The sequence below is a fragment of the Pezoporus wallicus genome, unplaced genomic scaffold (genome assembly GCF_028554395.1).
Source record: "Pezoporus wallicus isolate ANWC-B61680 ecotype Strahan unplaced genomic scaffold, APGP_CSIRO_Pwel_v1 contig_818, whole genome shotgun sequence".
Classification (NCBI taxonomy): domain Eukaryota; kingdom Metazoa; phylum Chordata; class Aves; order Psittaciformes; family Psittacidae; genus Pezoporus; species Pezoporus wallicus.
In genome coordinates this window covers 10,076,375-10,087,563 of record NW_026636248.1, presented here as the reverse complement: position 1 = coordinate 10,087,563, position 11,189 = coordinate 10,076,375, and the positions used below count along the sequence as shown (strand labels likewise).

General features: G+C 42.0%; 1 long non-coding RNA gene across 1 annotated transcript; it reads left to right on the top strand.

The window, feature by feature from the left end:
• The first annotated feature begins 359 nt into the window (after positions 1–359).
• On the top strand, positions 360–8,121 carry LOC130593831 (uncharacterized). Its single transcript, XR_008970890.1, has 3 exons — positions 360–510; positions 1,446–1,558; positions 8,007–8,121. It is a non-coding gene; the product is annotated as an uncharacterized LOC130593831 (long non-coding RNA).
• Positions 8,122–11,189: the final 3,068 nt, after the last annotated feature.

The window sequence follows — 11,189 nt, the reverse complement described above, 5'->3', positions numbered from 1 at the left end:
TATGAAATCCCTCTGGAAAGCTTATTGTCATGAGGGCAATGATGTTTTCATCATTAGTTTGATAGAAATTTTGTTTCTACTAATATTTACTAAAGCTTCAAAAGCCTGACATCAGAAAGAAGACATGAGAATTTATTAGCAACCTGAACACTCAGCTCAGCCCGAGCCTTCGGGGTTACAGCAGACTTTAATTCATGTGAGGCAGGCTCACAAGCTTCAAGTATAAACATTTTATGACACTGATTTTCACTGCAGTGTTCATTCTTTCACATTCTAACTAGCATATCTATCTTTAGGTAATACCCCACAGTTGAGTTACTCTTCTCATCTCTTCTTTTCTTCTTTTCCTAATTTCCTTTCTTGTCTCACTGCACAGGAATGTTTAGTAAATACCTACTCAGTACAACGTACTTTGCCATATTCTCCACAACTATCAACAAAAGAACAAGTAGCCAGTCATCAGAGCACAGGAAGAAACACTAAAAGATGAGGAACCACTGGTGATTACAGGTAGTACATGCACACACATGCATTACACACCAAACTTTCCAAGAAACCAGTAGACTCCACTTTAATCCTGCCTGTGATTACCTGCAGTAAGGTAATCACCTACCACTGTGATTACCTGCAGTAAGGTATAATTCTGTGTGGTTCAAAATACTGTGCTGTTAGATGTTGCTGTCTTTGCAACTGCATGATTCTTGCCCGAGATCTAGTTATCTTCCTGAAAGAGAATACAGTCTTATGTCAGAATGCAAGGGAGAATTCTTTCATCTCAAAACCGAAAAAGCTAAGAATATAAGAAAACAAAATCAACAACTTACTTAGAAAAAGTAACTCTAAAATACTCATCCCACAAACCCTTTTGTTGGTCTTTATATAAAAAAATAAAATAGCTTGCAGAAAAAAGTATCCCGAGAACAGAAACCAAATTTTAAAGAGACACAGACTTCTATGTGTTAATTTAAAAATGTAACACATATTTTAGGGGGCAAAGGGAAGTGAGAGAGAAGCCCACTTTATATGTAAATTCATATCATACTCATAAAATTATATACATATACATTCAGCAAGATAATTGTGCAGTGCACATGCAGATACACACAGACACACATGATTACATCAGCACAGTCTGTCTTGGTGGCATATATCCATTAGTAGAACCCTGTAAAGGAATGTTCGAAACTTATCTGGAGCTGCTAGGTGATGATTTTTCTTGACAGGCTAATGTGCTATGCCCTGAGTAGAAATTCAGTAAAATTGCTAAAAACAAGAAAACAACTTCAGTTTCTTTTATACAGAGTAAATCTCAAGAAAAATAGCATACTTTGGCAGCATCCAGTGACTTAGATACTCATTCAAGAAGTGCAAGTACAGATATATGCTTTTCATTTATTTTTCTGCTTTGTTGAGATCGATGTTGATTTGGTTCTTTTTTGTATTAGCACTAACGCTGATCACATTGCTATAGTTAAGATTATGTCACCACTTTAAATGGGAAAATATTTTCACGAGGCTTTAACTTGCCTAGAAAAATTACTCAGAATCACAGGTTGGTGTAAGAACATGCTTTTCCGGTTATACCTCTCTTGCATTTAATGTAAGGTTTTAACAATACATTGGTGGGGGTTTTAAGTTTAAGGGAGAAATGTATTGACAAGTCTCCATTTTAGGAGTTTTCTTGCCAAAATTCAGCTGTATTGTTTGTTATATTTAAAAAAAACCAAAAAACATCAATTGTTCCGAAAAGATGCAGTTTTCAGTATAGACCAGTGTTTTCCTCTAATATAAATCAGTGACGATAACTTCCAGGTGATGTAAGTGGAATGGAAATGTATTATTTGCATCATTTCTGGGGAAAATAAAAGCACTTAGCTAAGTGAGCCAGAAGGAGAAAAAAAAAAAGAACAAAAAAACACTCATACAAGATTTAATTTTTTTCATCTTTATGCCAATTAGCTTCATCCAAATGCATTTCCCAGGGTGCAGCATGTAAGGCAGAATCAAGCCCATATCACTAATAAAAACTCTTCCTTGTGCCATTAAAAAAGTCCCAAAGTCAACAATGAAACAGAAAACAACCAACCAAGAAAAACTCCACAATGCAATACCCATTCTATTGCTGTTTTTCTGACAAGTGACCATCCTCAAAGGAGCACTTAATCCTTAGAAGTGTTACTTTTAACCATCACATCTTTTCCTTTCTCCCAGTCCATTTCATGCGAAATATGATATCCATTTTCCAGCATTGAACAGTGAAGAGCAATTGCTGTCATTTGTAATACGGCTATCACTGTGTCAATAATGCTGGCTGCTACACCCAGCTCACTTGCAAATATTTCTATTTAACTATAATAAAATTCTACCGATCTCTGAATAGACTTTTAGGAACCATGGCTAAAGAGCACACTTTAAAGTCCGGGCTGTTCAAATTAATAACTACCAGCCATGTGCAGTTTGTGAGAGCCCAACAACATTGTTCATTCTGCCTGATGTGTCAAATGAGTCTGGAGGACAAGAGTCAGTGACTGCCTCAGTCTTCATTCAAAGCATGGCCCAAAGGACAAAATGCAAACCTCTCTGACATTAGTGTAGGAGTGATTTAGTAAGCAAGTTAAATAAGTGCAATATAAAAGTAAGGGCAAAAATGACAAAAAATCTTGATAGTAATTATGAAATCAAGACTTGAAAAGATCATTAAGATTAATTTTTCTTAGATGAAGGAAAGCCACCCGCTACAGAGATTTGAAGAACACAACTGAATTTTATGACAAGACCAGTATTTCTCCAAAGTAATGTAAAAGTGGGTGACCAGCTAAGAATAACTAGCATAAAAATATTGTCAAAGAAAAGCAAGAATACAAGTAATTAGACTAAAATGATCCCTTGCACTGAAGTAAACCAGCCAGGGCACTTCTGAATAGAAATCAGTTATTTAGTGTTCTGTCAATATGAAGAAACAGATGTGTCTCACCAAATTTGCAGCAGCACAAATACAGTTGAAGATATCATATTTCAAAGTGCACATCACTGACATTTTTAGAAAGGAGAACTTTTAAACAGGTAGAACACCAAATTACACTTTTCAGAAAGCTTGCATTTTTAGTGAGGTGTAACAACCACAGACCAGGATTCAGTTATATAAATCTTTCAAAACTGGGAAGAAATGGAAATATGCCTGGTCTGCTGAATTTCAGTATGCACAGTCATTTATTAACATACACTTCGCAAAAAATGGCAAACGATTTTAGCTGGGGTTTCTATGCATATAGCAAGTTTTGAGAAAATTTACTCTAATTCCAAATTTATATCTAAATATATAGAATCATAGAATAATTAGGGTTGGAAAGGACCTTAAGATCATCTAGTTCCAACCCCCCTGCCGTGGGCAGGGACACCTTACGCTAAATCACATCACCCAAGGCCTCGTCCAACCCGGTCTTGAACACTGCCAGGGATGGAGCATTCACAACCTCCTTGGGCAACCTATTCCAGTGCCTCACCACCCTCACAGGAAAGAATTTCCTCCTTATATCCAATCTAAACTTCCCCTGTTTAAGTTTTAACCAGTTACCCCTTGTCCTACCACTACAGTCTCTAACAAAGAGTTCCTCCCCAGCATCCCTATAGGCCCCCTTCAGATACCGGAAGGCTGCTATGAGGTCTCCACACAGCCTTCTCTTCTCCAGGCTGAACAGACCCAACTTCCTCAGCCTGTCTTTATACGGGAGGTGCTCCAGTCCCCTGATCATCCTCGTGGCCCTCCTCTCAACTTCTTCCGACAGTTCCATGTCCTTTTTATGTTGAGAGCACCAGAACTGCACACAATACTCCAGGCGAGGTCTCACGAGAGCAGAGTAGAGGGGCAGGATCACCTCCTTCGATCTGCTGGTCATGCTCCTTTTGATGCAGCCCAGGATACAGTTGGCTTTCTGGGCTGCAAGCGCACACTGCTGGCTCATGTTCAGTTTCTCATCAACCAACATCCCCAAGTCCTTGTCTGCAGCCTGCTCTGAATCCCTTCTCTGCCCAGCCTGTATCTGTGCCTGGGATTGCTCCGACCCAGGTGTAGGACCTTGCACTGGGCATGGTTAAACTTCATGATGTTGGCATCAGCCCACCTCACAAGCCTGTCAAGGTCCCTCTGGATGGCATTCCTTCCCTCCAGCGTATCAACTGAACCACACAGCTTGTTGTCATCGGCAAACTTGCTGATGGTGCACTCAATCCCACTGTCCCTGTCAGCAACAAAGATGTTAAACAACCTTTTTTAAGCCTCTGTTTTTCCTTTGAATCTTTCTTAGCAGCTCCTTATCCGTCCAAGGAGGTCTCCTGGCCCTCCTGCTGCACTTCCTTCTAGTTGGGATGCAACACTCCTGAGCTTGTAGAAGGTGATCCTTGAATATCAACCAACAGTCTTGGGCTACCCTGCCCTCTAGGGCTATATCCCATGGAACCTTACTAAGCAGGTTCCTGAAGAGGCCAAAGTCTCCTCTTTTGAAGTCCAGGGCAGTGACCTTGCTGCACGCTCTTCTCACTGTCCTGAGGATCTCAAATTCGACCATCTTGTGATTGCTGCATCCAAGGCTGCCCTGGAGCGTCACATTTCCAACGAGCCCTTCCCTGTTGGTGAGCACGAGGTCAAGCATGGCACCTCTCCTTGTCGGCTCCTCTATTACTTGCAGAAGGAAGTTGTCTTCTACACAATCGAGGAACCTCCTGGATTGCTTGTGCCGGGCCGTACTGTCCTTCCAACAGATGTCAGGGCGGTTGAAGTCACCCATGAGAACAAGGGCCTGCGAGTGTGAGGCTTTTCCTATCTGTCTATGGAGTGCTTCATCCGCAGGTTCTCCTTGATCAGGTGGTCTGTAACAGATCCCCACAGTAATGTCTCCCATAGCTATATTCCCTTTAACCCTGACCCACAAACTCTCTGTTGACTGCTCACCTGTCCCCAGATAGAGTTCCATACTCTCCAGCCTATCCCTAACATAAAGGGCAACTCCCCCTCCCCACCTGCCAGGCCTGTCTTTTCTAAAAAGCCTGTAACCTTTCATTCTAACACTCCAGTCATAGCAGCTATCCCACCATGTTTCTGTGATGCCTATTATATCATACCCCTGTAGACGTGCACACATCTCTAATTCCTCTTGTTTCTTCCCCATGCTACGGGCATCTGAGCCAAGTTCCAAATGAAGCTGGCTTATTGGCTGGAGCAGCTGGGTTATCTCTACATTGCTCCAAGCATTTATTGTAAGTTCTGGCAACTGACTGGGTGTGTTGGGATGGAATGATGCCCCCCTCCCCCAACACATCTAGTTTAAAGCCTCCTTGACCAGTCTGGCAAGCCTCCTACCAAAACTGCTAGACCAGCTCCACCAGCCCCAGTAGACCTGGCCTACAAACTTGGGTCCCATGTTGAAGACACCCAAACCCCTGACTATGACATGACCCTTTTAACCTGTTATTAACCTGGCCAATCCTCCTAGCTTTTTTTAGGTCCTCCCTTGTACCCTGGAGAATTGACAAAAAGACTATCTGAGCTCCAGAGCCCCTAACCACCTCCCCCAGGGCTCTGTAGTCCTTCTTTATGTTCCCCAGGCTATTACTATCTATATCCCTAGCACCCACATGTGTTACCAGGAGTGGGTAATAGTCCGTGGGACTTACTAGAGCAGGCAGCCTCTCTGCCACATCCCTGATCCGTGCCCCCGGTAGGCAACACACCTCCCTTGAGACGGGGTCAGGCCGGCAGACCAGTGCTTCTGTCCCTTTCAGTGTAGAGTCCCCTAGTACTGTGACCCACTGCTTTTTCCTAGCAGCACCAGTAGAGATCTTCTTTACCAGTGCATCAGCCGGCTGTTTCTGGCTCGAGTGCGTTTCCTCATTAGCCCCCTGCAGGACAGCAAAGTGGTTCTGCTTGGGGACAACAGATTTAGGGGGAAGCCCCTTGTTTTTGGTTGTGCTTTTCCTTCTTTTTTTTTTTTTTTGTCACTAATTCCCAGCTCCCCAGGTTAATGGCCTCCTTCTTTCCTTCATGAGGTAGAGGTGAAGCTTGAGGCCCCTGCACAGTTTTGGCTGGGAGCAAGCATTCCTGCTTCCTCTCAGCTTCCCTGACATCTCGCAGTCCATTAACAGCATCCCGCAGCTCAGCCACCTGCTGCAGGAGGACCTCCACCAGGGAGCACCGAGTGCAGCCCTGCCCATTGTGCACCATTCCCTCACAAGACCAGTGCAGGCACTCTCTACACCCCAAGCTCTGCACTGCAGCCTCCCCTCTCATCGGCTCTGTCTAGGTGCCTACGCTGTCCAACACCAGGGCAGCCAGAGCAGAGATGCCGGACCGCGCCCTGATCATACGGCGAGTGCTCACCATCCCGCTCGCCTGCCCGCACAAACTGCCTCGCCGCACTCCTGGTCGCATGCGCTCCCTGGGGCAGGTTTTTAACCAGTCAGGGCTGGTGCAGCTGCTTCAGGCTGCGCCCCCTGTGAGTCAGCTGCTCGCTCTCGTCAGCTGAGCTGCCGGCTCCTGGGAAGGTTCTGTCGAGGACTTGAGGCTCCCTCGGTGGCTCTTGTCGCTCTGAATAGAGGCTCCTGGATGGTGATCTCCCCCCCGGTCTGGTGTTGAAGGCGTCCTCTCTCAAGCTACTCACCTCAGCAATTCAATATGGACACCTATCGTTTATCTTGTCTACAGTTCAGGTTATGGCAACCATTTCTCAGGTTTGTTGGTTGATTGTTTTGCTTGTTTATATTCAGCAATTACAAATTATGATGGCAGAACTCTCCTGTGATTTTAAAATACTTTCTACCTAAACCACAGAGTTTCACTTGAAACAGCACTTGGAAACAACTCAGAAGTTAGGAAAATAGAATTCTGTGGCACATACGCCCTTAAAAATACTAATTTTCAGAAAACAGTGTTTTTATTACAAACAGCAGCAGACAGCCATTTTGGCACTTAAATACACTTCTCAAACAGTGGGCTGTTATTTTAAATACAGACTTTTGTAAGTACAGATATATATTATGCAATATCAGGTATTTGCAACTGGTGATACAGATGTTCATCCAAGATTCTGTACTGCTAATTTAGCTGGCTGATGAAAGTGATATAATCTTCTGTGGAGCATTCTACTGACTTAAAGATGGTTGTTAACACAAAAGGTCAATATTTACTTTTTTACATGAAATACACAGTAAGACAAAGGTCAGCATTTTTCTCATGAGACAGGATAGCTAGATATTCATTCAGGTAAATTGCTATACTTGCATATACTATTGAAGTAGATATATATTTTCACATTCTTACATTGTTACATCTCCAGAAATGAAAAGGTTAACTTTCCTTATAAAATCATTCTTGAGTTACTTTCCTTAGAAAATAACATTTAATAATGAGATGAACTCCAGGATGAAAATAAAAAACCCTCATCTCAAAAATGTCTTTATGAACCAGTATTACAATTCCACTGCAAGTAATTGCATCTCTACATCTGACTGGCTATTACAGTTAAATAATTGTTTATATAATCTTTAAGTGTTTGTATAATTTTTAATAGCCAACCGGCAACAAGTAATTGGAATATAATTTTCTTAAGTCTTTGGGTGTTTGTATTTAAAACTTTGCACTTAAAGTAAGGGTTTTGGAGGATTTATTTTTCTTTGTTTGCTTTCCCCTTCTCTTCATAGGATCTCTTCTCACCATTTTTCTCCTTCAGGAATACCCATGTTTTGGCTCCATGTCTTTTGCAACATCTAGACAGTGTTGTAGATAAGGCGTTATCTCTTAAGCTCATCGCTTCTCAATTCTTTCTTCAAGGAATATATCTCAAGGCCTCAGGACTAGTATACAGAAGTCCATCGTTTCACTTTGCTATGGCTCTCCCAGAGTTCATATGTTTCATAGTTCCTGAAGAGCAATTGGACGAAATCAGTGGATTGTGGAAAAATTGCTGAATATCACAACTGTGTCTATACATTTTTTTTTTTTTTTTTTTTAACAGGTTGTAGTCCTCAGACCCTAAAGACCATCTTGGAGCTGACTACTGGCTCAAACATGGGCTGATATTTAAACAGGATCTTACCTTCCTTATGCAGTTTTTCACAGGGAAAAAAAAAGGGGGGGTTAACAGTGTCATACAGAAGAATGGTTTCAAAACCAGAATGCAATGGATCTTAAAAAAAATCAGATTCAGGAACAAGCTGTATGCAAGTTAAATCAGCATTAAGCAGATGCCCCAAGTTCTGCTATTTTCCACAGAAAATCATGTGGAGTAGAGTCGAGAAAGCCTTTAAATGAATAAATTATAGAGGGTTTTGCATTTTGAAGTGTATTGCTTAGTGTAAGAGGGTAAAATAAGCAATTTGGCTTACCAAATAAGGATGAAACTATCAATCCAAATAGTATTTTCCCTGTAAAACAATTTATTGCTGATGAGCACTGAAAAATTACTGCACAGAAAATCACTTAATAAAGCTTAAACATTATCTGATTATCATTTGATTGTTTAAGAAAAGTCAAACACGGTGCAAGATTTTTTTGTAGTTGGATTTTTTTTCCTAAAAACATTTGATGCATTGGATGTGAAACGTTTGCAACTCTGGTAGATCAATTATGGCTATTATCCTTAAATCAGAACCTAACCCATTATTAGTGCACAAATAAAATACAGAAGTTTGTCCATGAATCAATGCTCAATCTTTAAAAACTAACGTAAATAACAGCGGAAGGAGATTTCTCTCTAGTGACTTAGTTTACTAGAGATGCTTTAAACGATTCTTAGGTTCATTAATTGTGTTTGCAATCCATAAGGAAAGATACAAGACACAAACCCAAAATGTATAGCCATGCAGTTGATAAGACTATTTTAAAACTTAGTTGAGGCCTCTGTAGAGTTTTAATTACCTATTTTCAGGCTGCAGAGTTACAGACTATGTTTCTAGGGAATGTAGCTGCTATCTTTGCTGTCTGACACAAAAAATGAGGGAACTGAACATACAGACTAATTTAATACATTCCAGTGTTTATACTCTCACTTACAAACATCTCTTCTAAAGCATCAATCATGATAAAACAGAGTATGGTGGTTCAACTTTGTGACTACATACAAGAATCTTCGGACAAGTTCATTACAAAATGATGACAACTGTGCAGTGCAGATTTAAACAGACATGTAGATTATGTTTCTGAGGAACTACCGTCATTATGATTTCATTGCATGCATTGTGTAAGAACACTATGTATTAGCCTGTGGGAAATTTTAAAGAAAGGATTAGTTTTCTTTTCATGCTTTTTCTTCCCATGTAGAATCACAGAATCATAGAATAGTTGGGGTTGGAAAGGACCTTAAGACCATCTAGTTCCAACCCCCCTGCCGTGAGCAGGGACATATATAATACTTGGACTCAAATGGTACAAGTTTACACATATTCTTTAAAGAGATGAATTGTCCTGCTGAAATAAGTGAAGCTGTTCACACATGTATAATGAAATACAGATGTAACGCACTGCAAGCTCAGAACCTTAGCTACCAGTATGCAAGGTGGGAAAAATCCAGATAAGCAGGGTGAAATGGGAAATACTTAATATGCAAAAATATTTCACATTATGCAATTTCTATTGCAAATATGAGGAAAACATGCACATGTGAATACAACAAACCCAAAATACCTTCTAGAGACCTTGGTGCCTATTTTAGCAAGTGATGTTAAGAATATCAGGAATATGGTATTAGGAAAATCACAAGTATAAGCAGGAAGAGGAAACAACACTTGACTGTGATGCAACCATCTCTTCATAGACACAGTTCAGCATACAGATACAAAAAAATGGCTCAGACCGTTTTGCTAGTGAGGATGCTGCAGATAGATTACATTGAAAAGTAAGTTTGGAAGCTTTGGTACTGTACCGGGTTCAGGCGCCCATGTACTGTCAGCATCATCAGTGGTGTGGTGTTGCCCGGCCTTCCCCGGGGCCGGAGGCAGCCGGTCCCAGCCTGCTCCAACGGCCCCACAGCAGGGCAGAGCTGAGCCCCTCAGCCACGAGTGAGCGCCTCGGGGAAAGCCTGGGTAAGGAAAGGCAAACGGTGCCCGGCAGCCAAGGCTGAGGGGAACCGGGTGAGAAACAGCCCTGCGAGCCCCGAAGGCAGAGTGGGAGGAGGGCAGGAGGGGGCAGAGATGCCCCTGCAGCACCGGGAGGGACCCCGGTGGGACGGAGGGTTTCCTGTAACCTGTGGATATGTCCCAGGCTGGAGCAGGGTAAAGCGTGATAAAGAAGGAGCAGCAGAGAGGAGCTGCTATGGGCTGACTACTATCTCCCATTGCCATCCCTCTGTGCTTCTCAGGAGATGGGGGTAGAGGAGCTGTAAGTGGCGGAGGGAGGTGAGCCTGGGAAGAAGGGAAAGGTAGGTGGAAAGTGTTTTTTTTCCTTCATTGTCTTTGTTTCTCACCCTTTGTTAAGAAAATCGCATTCTGTAATTATTGTACCAATTATTATGAAATTTTAAGAACTTCCTTTTTATATATATACAGTTTACATTGTATACTCCATAGCAATGGTTAAGTAAGCATGACTACAGGACTACAGGACCCCAGCTGGCTTGCAAAGAGGAGAACAACTCCCACCTGGAAGAATAAAGGATACCCCCAGACTACAGAGATAATGCCAGTACCATAACCCCTCCAACAGCTTTGTAAAGCCCTCCCATTACCTGGCATCATAAATAAGTGTCATAGTTTAACCCCAGATGGCAACTAAACACCATTCAGACACTCACTCCCCACTGCTGGGATGGGGGAGAGGACAAAGCATAAAGTAAAAGTGAGAAAACTCATGGGTTTAAATGAAGGCAGTTTAATAGGGAAAGCAAAAACCACTCATACAAGGAAAGCAGAAAAGGAACTCATTCAGCACTTCCCATGGGCAAGCAGGTGTTCAGCCATCTCCAGGAAAGCAGGGCTCCATTACAAGTACCGTTTATTTGGAAAGAGAAACCGTCATGTTTGATATCATGTTTCAATGTCATCACCCCCCTCAGTTTTATATGCTGAACATGACATCATATGGTATGGGATATCAGTCTGGTCAGCTGTCCTAGCTGTGTCCCTCCCAGCTTCTTGTTTACCTGCAGCCTACTGACTGGTGGGGTGGTGGGAGAAACAGAAAAGACCTTGGCGCTGTATAAGCT